The following is a 10077-nucleotide window of genomic DNA, read 5'->3' as shown; positions in this document are numbered from 1 at the left end:
GAAATAATATTACTTAAGTAAATGGGAAGTGTAATCAAGCAACTTCCACAATGTGCAACAAATGACAGCTAGCTACCTAGGCAATCACCCAAAGTCTTATTTGCAACGTTGGAGCAACCAACTTTGGCTAAGGCCTAGAGTAACTGACAGACCATTTTCAGAGGCAGGAAAATTTTCAAAATCCATCTTACCCTGTCTTGGAAAGATTTGACAGTCTTTTTTTCTTGTATCCTGCTTGTCCAGTCTGGACACCACGCATTTTGTCAGTGGTCAATGCAGGAGCAGTTCCTTGCCCAAAGGCCAGTTTTGCCAAAAAGAAAACAAGCTCCAAGTAGAGTGTCTTCAGTGCTCTTGGGAATAGATCAGTGTTACCAGGAGCAATTGTATCTTATGTCAATAGAACCCTAAGTTATCTAAATGCCATATTCTACAGTTCTTTGAAGTGGTTGAAGATTACAACCACTATGCAGAATACAATCTCTATATATCTAAAGAACCTGATTAGTCTAACTATAAGTATGACAAATATAGATGACTATTGACCTACAATTCTTAATACCTACTTAGCTTAAAGAGTAGGGCCTCAAATTAGAATATTAAACAATTTTAAACAGCTGTACAGCAAATGAGGACAATGACCTCAAAATGTATACAATATATAAGTATCTTGATCAGAGTTAGAAGTGTCTAGGTGCAATATGATAAATATATCCTAAAATTGTATCAATATAAAAAATTCCTGGGCTGGAGAGATGGCTCAGTGGTTAAGAGCATTGCCTGCCCTTCCAAAGGTCCTGAGTTCAATTCCCAGCAACCACATGGTGGCTCACAACCATCTGGAATGAGGTTTGGCGCCCTCTTCTGGCCTTCAGGCATACAGACAGAATATTGTATACATAATAAATAAATAAATATTTAAAAAAGAAATTATTAAAAAAAATTCCTTAAGCAGAGGTAAAAATATGCATACAATCTGACAAAATAACTTTGCAAAGGCATAAACAGAAATAGGAGCATCTTCTTCATGGAAACTTCAAAGATTACTGTAGAAAAATTGATTGTGGAAAACTTAAATATTATTTACATAGACATATTCAATAAAAGATATGATATTAGCAAAATAGGTATGGAAAGAAGTAAGACTTTTTCTAAATTCTTTCTTCTTTTTGTCCCATACCAGATGGCTCCTGCTATGAGACAGAAACTCTAAATTTTATTTTAACAACATGCTTGAATTTAGAGAAGGACTAACTTTAAAGCCAGTTTTGATTTTTTAAGTGTTTTATGCTTTTATTATACTGGGAAATATATATATGTATACACACACACACACACATATATATACTCAGGTAATGAAATTTTACCCTGTAGTGGATATGGTACCATAAGTCAGATTTCTCTTTGTTTGGTGATTCTTTCTGGATAGCTATCTTTTTTTCTTTAGGTATCTAAATGTCCAAGGTCTCTTGAGTTTTTGAAGATGAGTATTTCCCTGCAAAGACAAGAATAGAACCCTTCCCGAACCCTTATGAGGTTTCCTTACCACCTGTATAATTGTCACTTCTGTGGTTAGCGTCATTTCTCTGTCTCTAGAGGTTTCTTATTTTCAAAATGAATCTTTATTAATTTTGATGGTATACTCTGTGGAAAACAAGAGCAAAATCCATTCCCCAATGTAACACATCTCCTGGTTTCCATTCTGAGGTCAACACATCATTAAAATGCACCAGCTGATTTAATTCAGAAGTTTTTTCTATTATCCAATGTCTCTCTGCTGCCATTGTTCCTTTCTCATTAGCATTAAGAAAATTCAAGGTTAATAAAGCATTATGGAATCTATTTCTAGGGGTATTTTGTGTCCCTTTCTGTTTGTTTAACATATCCTTTATAGTTTGATTTGATCTTTCTATAACTGCCTGACCTGTAGGATTGTAGGTATACCTGTAATATACTTTATATTATAATAAGCAAAAACCTGTTTTGTTGTCTTAGAGACATATGCTGGACCACTATCTATCTTTATTGGTGCAGGTATACCCATGATGGCCATGACTTCTAATAAATGCATGATTACTGAATCAGCCTTTTCTGAGCTCAAAGCAGTTGCCCATTGTAAACCTGAATAAGTGTCAATGGCATGGTGTACATATTTTAATTTTCTAAATTCTGTAAAGCACAATACTTTCATCTGCCATATTTTATTCCTTTGAGTTACACCTGCAGGTAGTGGTGTTTGGTTATAGAAGAGCAAGTAGGACATCTCCCTATAATCTCCTTAGCTTGTTGTCATGTAATAGAAAACTCTTTTTTTAAACCTTTGCTATTGACGTGATGTTTTATGAAATTCTGAGACCTTCAGTCCATTTCCAACCAATAAGCAATCAATTTCTGCATTATCTTGTGCTAGAGGCCCTGGCGGACCCATATGGGATTGGATGTGTGTTATGCATATGGGGCAAAGCCTATTCTTGATTATATCTTTAACTTGAATGAATAATAAAGTCAATTCTGTGTCATCTGGTATAAATTCAGCAGTTTTAATATATACAAAACAACTCTTTCTGCATGTTGTAAATTAGTAGCTATATTCAGAGATTTTGAAAAATCCCTTAGTATTATGAAAATAGCATATAATTCTGACTTTTGGGCACAATTATAAGGGTTTTGTTCTTCTTTACTTAAATCTTCTGATTTGTAACCTGATTTTTCTTATTTATTTCTATCAGTATAGAATATGTGTGTGTGTGTGTGTGTGTGCGTCCGTGTGTGTGTGTGTGTATGTGTGTGTGTGTCACATACAGTGTGGGGAAGAAGCCAAGTAGTTCTCTTTATAAGGTTAATTCTATCCCTTTTTGGATAATTGCTATTAATCTCTCCTAAAAAATTAGTACAAGCTCTTTTCCAGGATTCATTAATTAATTAATTATTTAAGGGTCTTCCCATAATTTTTTTAATTTTTTCAGTAGTAAAAGGCACTATAATCTCTGCTGGATCTATTCCTGTTAGTTGACAAAGTCTCAGTTTTCCATTTATAATTAATTCAGAGACTTTTTCCACATAAGTTTTTAATTTTTACTTGGTTTATGTGGTAAAAAGATCCATTCTAAGATAATATCTTCCCTCTGCATTAAATTCCTGTAGGGGATATTATAAAAGGCAGTATGACTAGAATGTAATGAAGATTTTGATCCATCTGATCCATATGTGCCTTCTGTAATTTCTTTCTGAGCTTCAGCTGTTAATTCCCTGGGACTATTTAAGTCTTTGCCACCATCTAAGGTTTTTTTAAATGAATTATTAGATCAGATGCTATTCCACAAGTGGGTTATAGATTGGCAATGTGTCCTAGCAATTTTTGAAAGTCATAAAGAGGCCACAACTGGTCTCTCCTAATTTGTGCTTTTTGTGTTCTAATCTTTTGTAAACCTATTTTATAACCTAGATAATTGATAGAATCTCCTCTTTGCATTTCTTCAGGAGCAGTTTGTAATCTCCATTTACATAAAACTTTCTTTTCTTCTTCAAACATATTTTCTAAAGTATCTGTATTTGAATCATATAGCAAAATGTCATCTATATAATGGTAAATTATAGATTTAGGAAATTATTTATGTTTCGTTTCCAATAACTGACTTATAAAGTATTGGCACAGGGTGGGGCTATTGAGCATTCCCTGTGGGGAGGGTGGTCCACTGATATCTTCTAGTAGGCTAAGAATTACTGTAAGTAGGCACTGTGAAGGTGAGTTTTTCTATGTCCTTTTATTGCAAGGGTATAGTGAAGAAGCAATCTTTTAAATCAATAACTATAAAAGATCATCTTTAGGTAATAGGGAAGGCAAAGGAATTCTAGATTGTAGAGGGCCCATAAATTACCTTACTGACAGCTCTTAAATCTGTCACCATTCTCCATTGTCCAGATTTCTTTTTAACCACAAATACAGGAGAATTCCAAGGACTGGTTGATTCTTCAATATGGTGAGCTTCTAGCTGCTCCTGTACCAGCTGTTCTAAAGCCTGCAGTTTGTCTTCTATTAAAGGCCATTTTTTAACCCATATTGGTTCCTCAGCTAACCATTTTAAAGGTAGGGCCATTGGTACCTCTGAAGGTTTGCTAGTTGCTTGGTGTTCATGTACAGCCTGAATGACTGGTGACCTTTTTTATAGAACTTTATAACATCCTTCCCAGAAACATGAGTTTCTGGGACTGCAGGAATGTAAGTCTGGGTATTCCGTTCCTGCAGCATGTCATGACCCCATAAATTCACTGTGATATTAGCCACATACGGCCTCAGCCTTCCTCTCTGTCATATGCATTCAACCCATAGTGCTTTGTTTCACTTGGGATATGGTTCCAATCCCTAGGAATTGAACATCTGTCTCTTGAAGAGACCAATTCAGATGCAAGATTCTGAAGTAATCATAGTCACATATACACCTGTGTCTAGTAATCCCTCAATTACAATGTCATTTATAAACACTCTTAGCTTTGGTCTTTGATGATTTATAGAAGTCTGCCAAAATATACTTTTCCTATTTCCTATTGGAATTTTTGATTCATCCTCCATGTTTAATCCATCATCCAGAACAGTATGGTTTTTTTAGCAGGCAATGGATTTTTAATTTTCCTGGTGAGACGTGTCCTCCACAGTGACTGGGAATGACTGTGTTGTACAGAGAGTGGGGCCTTTTGTTTCATCCACCCAGCTAGCTTACACCCAAAATGATCACACAGAAACTGTATTAATGATCACTGCCTGGTCCATTATCTCTAGCCTCTTATTGGCTAACTCTCACATCTTGATCTAACCCATTTCTATTAAATCTATTAAAATAAGGTCGTGGCTTACTGGGAAAGATTCAGCATGTCTAATTCTGGCAGCTCCATGGCAGTCTCTCTCTCTCTCTCTCTCTCTCTCTCTCTCTCTCTCTCTCTCCCTTCTTCCTCCCAGAATTCAGTTCTGTCTCCTCACCTACCTAAGTTAGGCCCGACCAACAACCACAACCCAGAAACTGTATTAATGATCACTGCCTGGTCCATTATCTCTAGCCTCTTATTGGCTAACTCTCACATCTTGATCTAACCCATTTCTATTAAATCTNCTCTCTCTCTCTCTCTCTCTCTCTCTCTCTCTCTCTCTCCCTCCCTTCTTCCTCCCAGAATTCAGTTCTGTCTCCTCACCTACCTAAGTTCTGCCCTATCACCAGGCCCAAAGCAGTTTCTTCATTAACCAATGAAAGCAACAAAAATACAAAAGGACCTCCTACACCATGACTGGACCACATTTGACCTGGGGGCCTATGAGAGGTCCCCCAAAGAGTTTGCTGATTGTATTAGGTTTCCTTGTCTGTCTTTTGTTGATCTACATACACTGGTCCAGTGTTAGCCTTTGTTATATCATCTACATAATCCAGAAGATTGAGACCTTCTGTTTTGTCATGCCCAGGGAAGACATTATTTCTATAAATGCCTTATCTATAATCACTTCCCAGATGTCTTATTCTACCACAATTAAAATATTTGGCATGTCAATGTCTCCTTGTACCTTTGGAAATTGTTTCTCCTACCTAAGCCTCAGTATTATAGTCAAATGTCTCAATTTCATTGTATGCAGGATCCATTCATCCATTGATGCTGATCTGCTGTAGGAGGTCCTTCTGTTTATGCATTGCTTTCATTGATTAAATAAAGAAACTTCCTTGGCCTTTTGATAGGGCAGAACTTAGATAGGCAGAGTAGACAGAACTGAATGCTGGGAAGAAGGGCAGAGTTGCAGACGCCATGGAGCTCCTGCCTGAGACAAACACTGGTTAGAATCTTGCCAGTAAGCCACAGTCACATGGCGATACACAGATTTAATAGTAATGGGTTAAATTATGATGTAAGAGTTAGCCAATAAGAAGTTAGAGCTAATGGGCTAGGCAATGTTTAAATGAATACAGTTTCTGTGTGATTATTTCAGGCATAAACTAGTTATGGGGCCAGAGCAAACAAAAGGGCCTGCTCTCCTTTCAACACTGATCTAACCTTTAAAGGCCCAAGTATCTTTTTGCATTTTAAGTTGGCATTTTCAAAAGCCAGAGAGATTCAATAAGTACTCATCTAGCATCTGGGTCTGTTACTCCTATTTGTACAGCCTTAGCTAATCTTTGTAAAAAGTCACTAAAGGGTTCTCTTTGGCCTTGTTTAACCCTAGCATATGATTCAATATTTTTCCTAGTTCTTGAATCCTGTCCCAAGCATGTAAGGCTGCTGTGTGTTATATGGACAAGATGTGTTCCCCATAAAGAGCTTGATCCTGTGGATCAGCATAAGTATTCTCACCAAGAATTTGATCTTGGGAAGCCTGAAATTCTTTTGCTCTTTCCTGGTGTTCTAAAATTTTTGCCTCTTCTTGCTAGTAACATTTTCTCAGTAGTGTGACCTGTAGTAATGAGGTGAGCAGGCCTGCTTTTCATCCTGCCTGGCTCCCACACAGCTAGCTTAGCCCCAGAATAATTACATGGAAACTGTATTCATTTAAACACTTCTTGGCCCATTATTTCTAGCCTCTTATTGGCTAATTCTTACGTCTTGATTAACCCATTTCTATTAATGTGTGTAGCACCATGAGGTGGTGGCTTACCAGGAAGATTCTAACCTGCGTCCATCTCAGAGAGGAGAGCTATGGCGTGTGCCTCACTTCCCTTCTTCCCAGCATTCTGTTCTGTCTACTCCACCTATCTAATTTCTGCCCTATCAAAAAGCCACGGCAGTTTCTTTATTAACCAATGAAAGTAGCACATAGACAGATGATCCTCCTATATCAGTGGTCCATCTTCCAGGACTGCTGAAACTAATGAAGCCAGTTGTGTGGGGAAGACTTATTGCTGAAGCCCATGTTTTCACTATCTCCCTAACAAATGGTGAATGCAAGTCACAAGATACTACTGCTCACTTAATTTCCTTTGGATAATTCATACCTATAGGTTTCCATTTACAGTCTCTGAATCCTTTTTAACAGATTTTGCTTATCAAACTCAACAGTATGAATTCTTTCAGATAATTTCTCAGCACCCTTCGACATGGATTAAATCGATGATGTTATCCTTTTTGGTGGTGTTAATTATTTTAGCTAACTTTTGACTTTCAATGGCATAGATCCTGCCAGCTAGCTGTTCATTATTAACCCATAAAGACTGTATCATTTCTAAGAGTGCCTCATTATTGGCATTTTTAAGGATATAATATGAAAAACAAAGCTAAGTACGAATATCAAATAAATAGATGCATCAGAAAAAAACATATAAGCCTTGCAGAATACCATTCATAGTATAAGCAAAATGGTTATTAAGTTCCTTGATGGTGATGTTGTCTGACATTATATAACTTTCAAATTTATTGATTTATTAGTCAAATGAACTTATCTCTGTTATGAGATTTCAGTAAATTGTTGTAGGTGTAATAATCTTTACTGGTCAGTAGGTATCATCGTTGCAGGCACATGGCCGAGAGACACGACCAGCAGCTGAATGAACAGTCACACTCAGTTCTGCATTGGTGCCTGCTTAAATACTTGACAAATCAAGAGCAATTAAATTGATTCCATACACAGAGAGACTTTTTTGGTGGCCAGAATATCAAAAAACCCAGAGCTTGCAAGCAGGGAACACAAATCACCACCCAGCAGGAAAACCAGAGGAGGGGATAAGCATGTACAAGTCCGGGAAATTGCCAAGTTGCCAAGCAGCAGGCCCATCAAAGGGGTAAAAATCAAGCCAGGTGGGTGGGAGTGGGAGGTCTATGGCTGTGGACCTTTTGAGCTGGCCTCCATGGGTGTGCATCAAGGTCCACATGGGTGTCGGATGTAGATGAGCACCATAAAGTTGTCCCGCACTAGCTCAGAGTTCAGTTTAATAAGGGATTCTTTATTTTTTACAGCGAGCTTTACATCTTCAGTCAGAGTAGAAGAGGCCACGCCCAAGTGGGCTGGTGTCTTAAAGGCTATTGGATGAAGGAGCTTTCACAGCCCTTGTCTGTCATCTTTTGATAGCCTCTGGTGAAGGTCACTTGATTGAAGGTGATGAAGCATGGGTTATCTTTGCATACACACACACACACATACATACACACACACACACACACACACACACACACACACACACACACACTGTTCTGCTTCTCTGGAGAGCTCTGACTAATCCACCCAGAATCCCAACTGCTGTGGTTTGAGTGAGTCCCTAACAGTTCAGGAGCTCAAAGCTTGGTCCTCATTGTGGGGATGTTGCGAAGCAATGGAATGTAAGGGAAAGTGTTTCATGGGGACGTTGCCATAGAAGGGACTAACAGTTACAATGAGACCCTACTTAGTTCCCACAAGGGTTAACATGATTGTCATCTCAGCAGGATCACCCAGGAGACATATGATTTGGGGTGTGTCTTTGAGGGATTCTAGATTAATTTAATTAATGAAGGAAGGGCCTGCCTGAATTGGGCTGGGGTCTCAGACTGAGCACAAAGGAGAAAGTGAGTTGAGTACCAATATTCACTGCTCTCAGCTTCCTGGTTGTGGATGCAATGTAGCCCATGCCCCGACACTCCTGCTGCTGTGACTTCCTTGCTATGATGGACTGTAAGCAGAGATGAACCCTCCCTTCTCTAAGTTGTTGTCAGGAATTTTGTCACCACAACAAGTAGCCAATGCAGATCTTCTGTCTTGACATCTCTGCTAGAAATAGCGCTCAGGGCATGAATTCGTGGTTGTTTTAGTACAGAGCCAAGGAACACACTATATGGAGCCTCTAGGAAAGGGATCCCCAAGAAGAAAGCTAAGTTTGAAAGACTGGATCTGTACCAGAACTTGGGAGTATTTGGTACATTAACATCTCCAAAATATACACTCTGAGATCTCAGGGCTAACCAAGCAGAAGAGGCCACATGCAACCTGGGAAACCAGTGATGGCCAAGACAGCATGCAGAGCCAGAAATAACTGGAACCTCCGTCAAATGATATCATCTCTTCTTGCAGCCCTGGCAAATCTTAGTAAGAGCTGAAAGCTGACTTTGACATTCTGGTTGAGCTCCAGGCAAAACCTGTCACTGTTATTCAACCCATTGTATTCACCAGGGGTAACCACAATGACAAGAATGAATTGAGGTTGCCTGGGTGTCATTGAGGCTGATTTTTGTCACATGAACAAGGAGTACATTTTGGGGACCTATGATAATTTGAGGTTTTGATAAAATCAACCATTTCAATTCAGATGTTTCTTTGCACTGAATGGATCTTTCACTGTACAAATCTCATATGTCGCTGGGACTCCTCCTCCTCATTTTGATTCATTGTTCTTGTTCCCTGGACTGAATTTGCCAGAAGTTGGTATACTTTACTGGTCCCTTTGAAGGGCAGAGCCTTGGCCTCATTGGTTACTCCTATTTGGGAATATGTGTGCGTGTTGATTCTTGCTGTGCCGGTCTCTGACCTATGCTCTTCAGCTTTAGTCTGAACTGCATTGGCGTTCTTCCCCTTTCCTTTTGGGTCACTTTTTCTTTTCTGCTTTTCTCCTTTCAATGGTAAATAACACTGTCTAAAGCTGTGACTGTCTCTGTGATTCTGATTATGTCTGCATCCAGAAAATTCACATCATTTAGTGTTTTATTTAATTAGAAAGAATATATTTGTGAGTAGAACTCTTTATTTATTTGTTTGTTTGTTTATTTATTTATTATGTATAACAGTATTGTGTCTGCCTGCAGGCCAGAAGAGGGCGCCAGATCTCATTACAGATGGTTGTGAGCCACCACGTGGTTGCTGGGAACTGAATTCAGGACCTTTGGAAGAGTAGGCAGTACTCTTATCCATTGAGCCATCTCTCCAGCTCTTAATTAGAATAGAATATATTTATATAATTTTCCTCCACCTTTTCCTACCTACAACCTCTACCGTGTTTCTCTCCCTCACCCCACTTCTAGTTCATGTTCTCTCGCTCTCTTTTCTTTAGTTATCATTGTTACAACTATAGAAGCGAAGTAAATCTATTTTAAAAGACAAGGGAGATATTTTAGAAGAAAAAGAACAATTATTTTTTAATTCAACCA

Source organism: Alexandromys fortis, unplaced genomic scaffold (assembly GCF_014885135.2).
Source record: "Alexandromys fortis isolate MF-2015 unplaced genomic scaffold, M_Fortis_MF-2015_v1.1 scaffold_352, whole genome shotgun sequence".
NCBI lineage: Eukaryota > Metazoa > Chordata > Mammalia > Rodentia > Cricetidae > Alexandromys > Alexandromys fortis.
The sequence above is the reverse complement of the archived record's forward strand: the minus strand, read 5'-3'. Positions refer to the sequence as shown.